Below are 10,477 nucleotides of genomic sequence, written 5' to 3'. Positions count from 1 at the left end.
CAAGATTCACAGTTTCGCTTACAACTTAAAATTTTTATTTATTTTAGTTTTGGCTGCGTTGGGTCTTCGTTGCTGCTTTCTCTAATTGTGGCAAGCCGGGGCTACTCTTCGTTATGATGCGTGGGCTTCTCATTGCGGTGGCTTCTCTTGTTGAGGAGCACAGGCTCTAGGCGCACGGGCTTCAGTAGTTGTGGCACACGAACTCATTAGCTGTGGCTCGCGGGCTCTAGAGCACAGGCTCAGTAGCTGGGGCTCACAGGCTTAGTTGCTCTGCTGCATGTGGGATCTTCCCGGACCAGGGCTCGCACCCATGGTCCCCTGCATTAGCAGGCGGATTTTTAACCACTGTACCACCAGGGAAGCCCTCGCTTACAATTTTAAAAGTTCAAATTACTCAATCTACTTCTGGGGACTTCCCTAGTGGTCCAGTAGTTAAAAATCTGCCTTCCAATGCAGGGGACACGGGTTTCATCTCTGGTCAGGGAACTAAGATCCCACATGCTGCAGGGCAATTAAGCCCATGTGCTGCGACTACAGAGCCCATGCACTTTGGAGCCCGCGCACCGCAACTACAGAGCCCATGTGCTGCAACTACTGAGCCAGTGCGCTCTGGAGCCCACGGGCCACAACTAGAGAGAAGCCCGTGCACTATACGGATGATCCCGTGTGCCGCAACAAAGATCCCATGTGCCGCAACTAAGACCCAAAGCAGCCAAAAATGAAATAAATACTTTTAAAATACCAACTTCTTAAATTTAGATACTTTTTTTTTTTTCTGGCCGTGCCATGCGGCATGTGGGATCTTAGTTTCCCGACCAGAGATCAAACCCATGCCCTCTGCATTGGGAGCACAGAGTCTTAATCACTGGACCGCCAGGGAAGTCCCGTAAATTTATATTTTATTCAGGAAAGTACAATGTTACATACTAAATGAGTGAGAACTTAGACAATGCATTTTCAAAAATTTTGTTCTACATAAGACCCGTTTCCTGATAAGTAGTGCTCACTACGTAAGGTACTGTTCTAAATGCTTTATAAATATAACTAATTTAATCTTCAAACAAGACTATAAGTGCTATTCTCACAACGCCATGTTGACTCTCAGTATTGCTGTCAAAGTTAGACTTCTGACCCTAATTGAAATCCATATTCAACTGAAATCTCCCCATACTATCTAATTCAAGAGTTAAGTGGTCTCAAAATCTGAATGCTCAGTGGCCTCCCCAGCGCTCTCAGAAGAATCTTCCCTACATATCACACTGCTCCAGGTCAGTCCCTACAACTACATTGTGTCTTGATAGTTCTGCTGGAACTGGGGTCCTTGCTTGCACCCCACCCTTCTTGACATGCAGCCCAGCCTTTGCCCTAGAAACCTAGGAACTGGCTTCCTGAGGCATAACTGTTGCTTCTACTTGTCTCTGAGTATTGCCTGTTGTCTCCATTCCCTCTGAATACTGTACATTTCATCTTCATCCCACCCTTAATTGGGCTAATGGGTCTGACCTCCTAGAGACTGTTGTCTACTCGATCTATTCCAGAGTTCAGTAGGCCCTTTAAATGCTGACAATAACCTCACAGCTGGGCCAGTTTCTCCTGACCCAGTTCTGACTTTTTATGTCCATGTACAGGTTTTGGGTGCTTAACATATATAGTATAGAAATCGACCTAAGCTATGACACTTTTGTGTCAAAGGTGGAGGTTCCTCTGCTTTGGAAAATATTAAAGGCTCTGAGAAACTAGGTTTCAGTGATGTGACTGAAAGCGCAAAGTTCTCATGTTATACAAGGAAGGAGCTGAAATGTAACAGAGCTGAAATGTAATCTTCCCTGGCGGTCCAGTGGTTAAGACTCCATGCTTCTACTACAGGGGGCACAGGTTCGAACCCTGGTCGGGGAACTAAGATGCCACATGCTACACGGTGTGGCAAAAAAAAAAAAAAAAAATAGAAAGAAAGAAAAAGAAAACAAATATCAAGATGGAAAATAAAATCCAACCAATAATTACAATACCAAAAAAAAATTTTTTTAAAGAAATGTAACAGAAGCCCCGTAGGAAGTTCAACATCCTTGGCCGCACCCCTCCTGCTTCAGAGATGTCTCCTATTCTGCTTCACATCTGGTCTGCTCTTTCAGTTCATATGAAGAACCATCTATTTAGAGGCTGTACGAATTTTGTTCCCCCAGATAATGGTATTTTACTTCAAGTTGGGCACCTCAACACTCCTATACAACCATCCTAAATTCACTTTCCCTCCAATTTACTTTTCCTCCTAAGTCTGGCACTCTCCTTGTGAGGAAGAAGAGTGAGCACTGAGCTTTGGAGAATCCAAGACCCTGTGTTACTTCATCAGATGGCTATACTGAGTACTCCTGAATTCCATAGTATTCATAACCTGCTTGTTTTTTGTTTTGTTTTGTTTTTAGCCGCACCTCGAAGCTTGTGGGATCTGAATTCCCCAATCAGGGATCGAACCCATGACCCTGGCAATGGAAGCGCAGAGTCCTAACCATTGGACCACCATGGAATTCCATATAACCTGTTTGTTTTATCTCAAAAACAATGAGTCAACCTCTTCGAACTGAAGGTTGTTTGGTTTTGGTTTTGTTTCAGACAGGGTACCCCCATAGAAATCCCGAGAAGGGTTTAAAATGTTTAAGGAGAGATCCTATTGACCCAAATATGTATTAACCTGAAAGCCTTCCATTTTAAGTCTACTTTCATCCATTCTTTTATTCAACACTTACTAAGGGCTAAGTATGGGCCAGGCACAATTCCAGGTACAAAAGAGAACAAAAGAAAGTTTGCTGCCCTCATGGAGTTTATATCCTAATGGCAATAAATACTAAACATAATGAGTAAATTATATAGTACTTAAAGGAATTAATGTCTACAGAATAAAGAAAAATAAGAAGGGATAGAAAAGATGGGAGTATAGGAATGGAAACTACCAGTTCAGAGAGTGTTCAGAATGGGCTTCCCTGGAAAGATGACATTTGAGAAAAGACTTAAAGGAAGGAAGAGAAGCACACCCCACAAATGTGCATATATGGGTGAGACATGAGTGGAATGAGGTGAGTTAGGGGTAGAACAGGAAATGAGATCAGATAGGGAAATGGGGAGGTGGGGGAAGGTGTGAATCTACAGTAGCCTATTATTCAAAATAGGCTTTGGTTCAAAAATGAGAGACTTTTGGGAATTCCCTGGCGGTCCAGTGGTTAGGACTCCACACGCTCACTGCCAAGGGCCCGGGTTCAATCCCTGGTCAGGGAACTAAGATCCCGCAAGCAGCACAGCACAGCCAAAAAAAAAAAGATAGAGAGATAAAGAGAGACTTTTAGTCTCTTTTAATTCCTGAGTAGGGATTTATTCTTCTGCATATTTCCAATAAAAGTGTACTGTTTACTGTCTATTAAAACTTAGAACAGGGACTTCCCTGGTGGTCCAGTGGCTAAGACTCCACACTCCCAATGCAGGGGGCCCAGGTTCCATCCCTGGTCAGGGAACTAGATCCCGCATGCTGCAACTAAGAGTTTGCGTGCTGCAACTAAGACCTGGCACAGCCAAATAAATAAATAAATATTTTAAAAAAACAACAACTTGGAATACATTTTCGTCGACCTTATTGATGTATAATTTAAATTGTACAATTCGATGAATTTTGATAAATGATTACACCTGTGACCTCACCACTACACTCAAGTTCCAGAACATTTCCATCATCCCTAAGGGTTCTCCAATAACCCTCTGCAATCCGTGCTTCCCTCCACTGCCAGCCCCAAGCAACTACAAGCCTGCTTTTTATCACCACAGATTTGGTTTGCATTTTCTAGGATTTTTATAGAAACGGTATCATAGAGTATATATTCTTTTGTCTGGCTTCTTTCACTCAGCATGATGCTTTTCAAATTCATCCATACTAATGTATATATAAGTATTTCATTCCTTTTTATTGCTGTGCATTCCATTGTATAAATATACCTTATTTACTTTATCCTTTTTTTTTTTTTTTTTTTTTTGGCCGCACTGCATGGCTTGTGGGATCTTAGTTCCCCAACCAGGGATCGAACTCTGGTCCACAGCAGTGAAAGCCCATGTCTTAACCACTGGACCACCAGGTAAATCCCTATCCTCTCACTTAGTGAAGGAAATTTAGGTTTTGTCCCCTCAAAACTGTAATATAATGGACCTAGAGATTGTCATACTGCGTGAAATAAGTCAGACAGAGAAAGACAAATATCATATGATATCGCTTATATGTGGAATCTAAAAAAAGGCTACAGGGCTTCCCTGGTGGCACAGTGGTTGAGAGTCCGCCTGCCGATGCAGGGGACACGGGTTCGTGCCCCGGTCCGGGAAGATCCCACATGCACAGAGCGGCTGGGCCTGTGAGCCATGGCCGCTGAGCCTGCGCGTCCGGAGCCTGTGCTCCGCAACGGGAGAGGCCACAGCAGTGAGAGGCCTGTGTACCGCAAAAAAATAAATAAATAAAATAAAATAAGGCTACAAATGAACTTATTTACAAAACAGAAGTCGAGTCACAGATGTAGAAAACAAACTTATGGTTACCAGGGGGAAGGGATAAATTGGGGGATAAGGATTGACATATATACACTACTATATATAAAATAGATAACTAATAAGGACTCACCATATAGCACAGGGATCTCTACTCAGTACTCTGTAATGGCCTATATAGGAAAAGAATCTAAAAAAAGAATGGATATATGTACATGTATAATTGATTCACTTTGCTGTACACCTGAAACTAACACAACATTGTAAATCAACTATACTCCAATAAAATTTTTTTTAAACTGTAATATATTAATGCTGCTTTTATTAATTATGTTTTAATAGGTATTATAATGATCCCACAATCCAGAACCGTTAAGTACTTAAAGCCTGTGGACACAGGAAATCTTAAAAGTTCAATCCAAATTTATATACATATTTTTGCTCCAGAGAATTATGAGACGGTCATAAAAGACACTAAAGCATGAAAATATATTAGTAGGATAAAATTCTATGGAGGGAGTGGAATGGAAAAGAATGATGGGAAATTTCCCAGTGGTAAGAAGTTTATTACATGTTGCACCATGGTAATTACAACCTATTATTTAAAGAAGTAATGTGACTTTTATCTTTTGAAGTCAATATTTACAATATGCCAGAAATTTAATACTTTACAACTCTTTAAACTTATAAAATTTTAGGTATCAATTTTAAAATGTTAATGTGAAAATTAAAAAATAGTAGGAAAAAATTTGAGTACCCCTTCTCTCGGTCCTGTTCCTAAAGGTTGCTCTTTCATTGATCTGGGGTGGGCAGGAACATCATGGTTTTTAAAGTTCCCCAGGTGATTCTAAAGTGCACCCAAAGTTGATAACAGCTAGTATGAAAATAGTATTCTCTCTCGGTACACAAGGAGTAGAAAAAATGAGAGCTACACAGTTTACTGTTTGAGAGTATTAGTCATCTGGCAAATAACTATTTTCAAGGTTTATAAAAATATCAAATCAACAGTCCTTATGGAACTTAAGCACAAAAATGTTAACTGATAACCACGGCTGGTACCTATGGTGCCTTCCAAGGATGAAATGCTATTATTTGCAAGGCACTGAGCCACTGTTCTAAGTAAATGGTAGTATTATCTCCACTGTAGATAGTTCCCGGCCTGAAACATTAACCCACAGGTGTGGTGACAAAGAAAACCCCCAGAGGGCAGTAATTATTCATTAATGGCAACTGCCCCTGGGCTCATCTACTGGCCTTTTTTCACAGCAGTATTTCTTTTGTCTTACTGTCCAAAATCTCAAATCTGCAATTTAATTTTATTTTCTACTTCTCTATTTCTCCTCTGTTCTCCTTTTGTGCCTTAGCTATTATTTTTCTCACTCTTGTTTCTTGTTATGATTTACAGTATAGTCATAAAAGATGGGACTAAGATTTGGGCTTAAAGCCAAATTCCACAATTAATTAGCCATGTAAAATGGGGGTCGCTGTTGCCCTGTGTAGTGGACTGAATTGTACTCTTCTGAAGGAAAAGTTCACATCCTAATCCCTGGGGCCCATGAATATTACCTTACATGGCAAGAGACTTGATTAAGTTAAGGATCTGGAGAGGAGAACCTTATCCTGAATTATCTGAGTAGACCATAAATGCAATCACGTTTGCCGGTGAGAGAAAGGTAGAGGGAGTTTTGAAACATACACATAAGTAAATTTGATAAGAAGACAGAGCAGAGAGAGATACTGCTACTCCATGCCAAAAAATGCTGACAGCCACCGGAAGCTGGAAGAAGCAAGGAACAGATTCTCCCCTAAAGATTTCAGAGGGATTGCAGCCCCACCAAACCCTTGATTTCAGACTTCTAGCCCCCAGTGCTATTAGAGAATAAATTTCTATCGTTTTCAATTGTCAAGTGTGGTAATTTGTTACATCAGCCACAAGAAACTGATATACTCTGGTTACCTCCCAAGGAAAAGAAGCTAAGGAATGTATAAGTGCTTCATAAACCTAAGTGCTTTACACATACAAGCTCTCCTTGCTGGTCGCTTTCTACAAGGACCTCCAAGACCATGCAAATAGTCATCAACGTGGATCAGTCTTCACAGCACGGATGTAAGGGGAGCTCCTGGGGCTTTCCTGGGCCATTGTATACTCTTCCCTTAATCCTTCTCTTGCCACAAAGCTTAGTATTTCTTTTGGTGGTGGTGTGGGTATTGCTAATGGTAGCAACTCCCAAAGAAAATGAGTTAGAACTACTTTAGCCATGTCTCTTAAATCTTGCCAGCAATTACTCTTCTCTTTATTCCAAGATCTTTTCTTAGTCCAGGTGTAAGAAGATTGGGTAGGGGATCCCAGGAGAAAAAGAACTAGGCATGGCTTTCTTGTCATAAGAGAAGCCATTTTTGGCCTAAGCCATTTTGGAATCTAAGCCTGGCCACAATGCTTGCCCTTCAACAGGTCTCAGTAATAATGATTTAAGGGAACAAAAGAACAACCTGTTATCAGGCAAGAGAGATAACAATAGCAAAGATAGTAAATCAGTTGCAAAGACTCCCAGTTCTGTTTCAATGACAAAGATTAGCTTGAGGCACTTTCTTGAACTGCTTTGCTGAATTTAAACCCCGCTTGAGAGCTCAACCACCAGATCAACTGGAACATGAGGGATGATGATGTTGACCTTTTCTGACCTTCACAACTTCAATTAACTAAAGTTTGGACTTTCTCACCCTGTGCCCCAATTCTATGCCGAATTCACCTGTTCAAGCCCCTTCAAGGATATGCATGTACCCTTAGCTTAAAACTTTCCCAGTTTTGCTGTTTAGGGGGACAGTGCTTTGGGAAAGATCCCCGGTGTTCTCCTCACTTGCTGCAAGTAATAAATCCTTCTCCCGATCTTTGGCTTGGTTGTGTCTTTTGACTCAACACTCACCAAGAGGAGAACCCAGTTTTCAGGCAACACAGGATTTAGAGTAGGCTTTCTCAACAGCAGCAAAATTGACACTTGGGACCAGATAATTTTTTTGTTTGGGGGACTATCCTGCACAATGTATGTTTAGCAGGAACCTTGTGCTCTATCCACTGAATACCAATAGTACTGCCCGTAATCATGACAATCAAAGTGTCTACAAAAGCCAAATGTTCTAAGGGGGAAATTGCCAGCCTTCCCTCTCAACTATACCAGATCAACAACCACTTTTTCAGATAGGACTAGCTAAAGATCTATCTGGTATGGCTCTACTCCTGGTAGATAACCCCAATCTCCATTCATATATTAAGATCTGTCCTAGGGACTTCCTTGGCTGTCCAGTAGAAGACTTCGGCTTCCAACATAGGGAGTGCAGGTTCAATCCCTGGTCAGGGAGCTAGTAACCCACATGCCTTGGAGCCAAAAAAAAACAGAACAAAAAACAGAAGCAATATTGTAACAAATTCAATAAAGACTTTAAAAATGGTCCACACCAAAAAAAAAAAAAAAAAAAAAAAAAAGCAATATAAAAAAAAAAAAAAAAAAATTTAAAAAAGGGCCCAAACAAAAAAAAAAAAAAAAAAAAAATCCGTCCTAAAACGAGAGAATATATCTCCTAGGAGCCTGCTGATTCTTCATTAAATTGGTCTTTCTGATAGTCTCATTGGTATTTCTCAAATTACAATCAATATTTCATTTGCAGCAGAATCATTTGAGCTTCTTGTTGACCTACTGAGACACCCAGGAATTTGCACTTTACGTGTTTTGCAGATGATTCTTATTTTAATTTGCTGAAGACAGGTTCTGGGGGAATTCCCTGGCGGTCCAGTGGTTAGGCCTCCTTGCTTCCACTGCAGGGGGCATGGATTCAATCCCCGATTGGGAAACTAAGATCCCACAAGCCATGTGGTGCAGCTTGAGGGGGCAGGGGATGAACTTCAGACTCCAGGTGGATGATGTTCTTTACTCTAATCTCTTGGTTCTGGAATCTGATCCTGGTTTTGTAACTGAGCAGGACTCTGTGGGCTCCCAGGCACAAAAGTCTTTCTGTGTCCCCCATTTCTTATTTGTAGGAAATAGGCTTCATTCAGCCTCCATGACCTTCCCTGAGTTCCAAAGGGCAGGTTCAAACAACTGCTAATCAGGGAAGGGAGGGGATTCAGACAAGAGGAGGAGCAGTCAAGAAACAATAGTGCAGCCTTGGGGCAGGGTCCTGGTTCCCCATCAAGGGATACACGTAACAATATCTTTGAGCTGTTTTGCAGATACCAAAACCCCCACCAGGTGGAAGAAGTTAATGGTATGCTGCCCACAAGCACGTAGACCCCAGACGGGTTGGAACCAGAAGTTTGATGATGCTGACTCCCAATTACCTCACCACCAACCAATGAGAAGAACGTCCACAAGCTGATCACGCCCTCCTCTGTGAACCATTACTATAAAACTCCTCACTACCACCTCTGGGTTGGACACACAGTTTTGAGAGCATTAGCCTGCTGTGGCCCCCTTTGCCTGGCAAAGCAATAAAGCTATTCTTTTGTACTTTGCCCAAAACTCTGTCTCCAAGATTCAGTTCGGTACCAGCGCACAAACACTGAATTTCAGCTATGCTACCTCACCACCAACCAATCAAAAAAGTCACACACCCTGCAGCCCTCACCCAAATTTTGCCTATAAAAACTTCTCCCCTAAAACCATAGGGAAGTTCAGGGCTTTTGAGCATTAGCCACCCGTTCTCCTTGCTTGGTCCTGCAATAAACCTTTCCCTGCTCCAAACGCCAACATTTTGATTTGTTTGGCCTCACTGTGCATCAGGCACACGAACTCTGTTCGGTAACAAAACGATGGCCTAAAACTTTCCACACTTAAAAAAACCTATAAACCTACAGTTCCAAGAAGCTCAATGAACCCTAACCTAAAGAAACACAAAAAAAAAGACACCAAATAACATCAGAATCAAATTGCTCAAAACAAGTGATTTTAAAAAAATCTTAGCCAGAAAAACAGACATGTTAAATAAAGAACATATATAAGGATGACATCAAATTTCTCACTGGAAACAATACAACAGAGAAGACTGTGGAATGACATCTTTAAAGTCCTGAAAGAAAAAACTGTCAGACTCTAATTTCAGAGAGAGCAAAAATACCTTTCAAAACCGAAGGCAAACCTTCCAGTTCAGGACAAGATAAAGAAGGTGTGCTTCATATTCCTCCCATTAAATACAGCTAAACATCCTGAATATTATATAAATAAACATAACAAGGTGGAGAGAAAACAGCAGACCAAGAAGGGATCTTGGGGCCCAAGAAATGACATGACATTGGGCTCCTGGGTTTTCTTTTTGCCTCATGTATTCTACACTGGGTGTTTGAGAAGGCAGCAGTATGAAAACATCAATGGGTGCTAAGAGAAGCCTGCTCTTCTGAGCCAAAGGATGAGGAAAGGGGCAGCCTTGTAAGACAAAACTTTTAGACAATAACTACCCTACTCCAGCCAAGCTCCATAGAAAAAAAGTGTGATGCCACCCTCACCCATGTCAGCCAAGGCCCAACAGGAAGCCTAGACTTCCCCTCACCAGACTGCAACACACACATCTCACCCTCCCAGCCAAGCTGCTGTCATTGAAGGTCCAGTAGAGAACCTGACAGCCGCCCCAGTTCCCTAGAATGAGGCACCTCTCCCATTGCCCATCCCCAGACAGTCAACAGAAGCCGAATGGAGAACCTGAACTTCCACCCTACCTGGCAGTAATGAGGTAGCATCTCCCTTTCCTTTGCCAGTGTGGTGTCAGAGAAAACCTGCTAAAAAGAGCAGATTTGGGTAAGAGCCAGAGTCTCATGAAAATGCTGAAAGTGTCCAGTATCAAAAAAAATCATCAGGGACTTCCCTGGTGGTGCAGTGGATAAGACTCCACACTCCCACTGCAGGGGGCCTGGGTTTGATCCCTGATCAGGGAACTAGACACCACAAGCCACGTGGCGTGGCAAAAACAAACAACA

This window comes from Aethalodelphis obliquidens, unplaced genomic scaffold (genome assembly GCF_003676395.1).
Source record: "Aethalodelphis obliquidens isolate GAN/ISIS:26980383/991018 unplaced genomic scaffold, ASM367639v1 scaffold73, whole genome shotgun sequence".
NCBI lineage: Eukaryota > Metazoa > Chordata > Mammalia > Artiodactyla > Delphinidae > Aethalodelphis > Aethalodelphis obliquidens.
The sequence above is the reverse complement of the archived record's forward strand: the minus strand, read 5'-3'. Positions refer to the sequence as shown.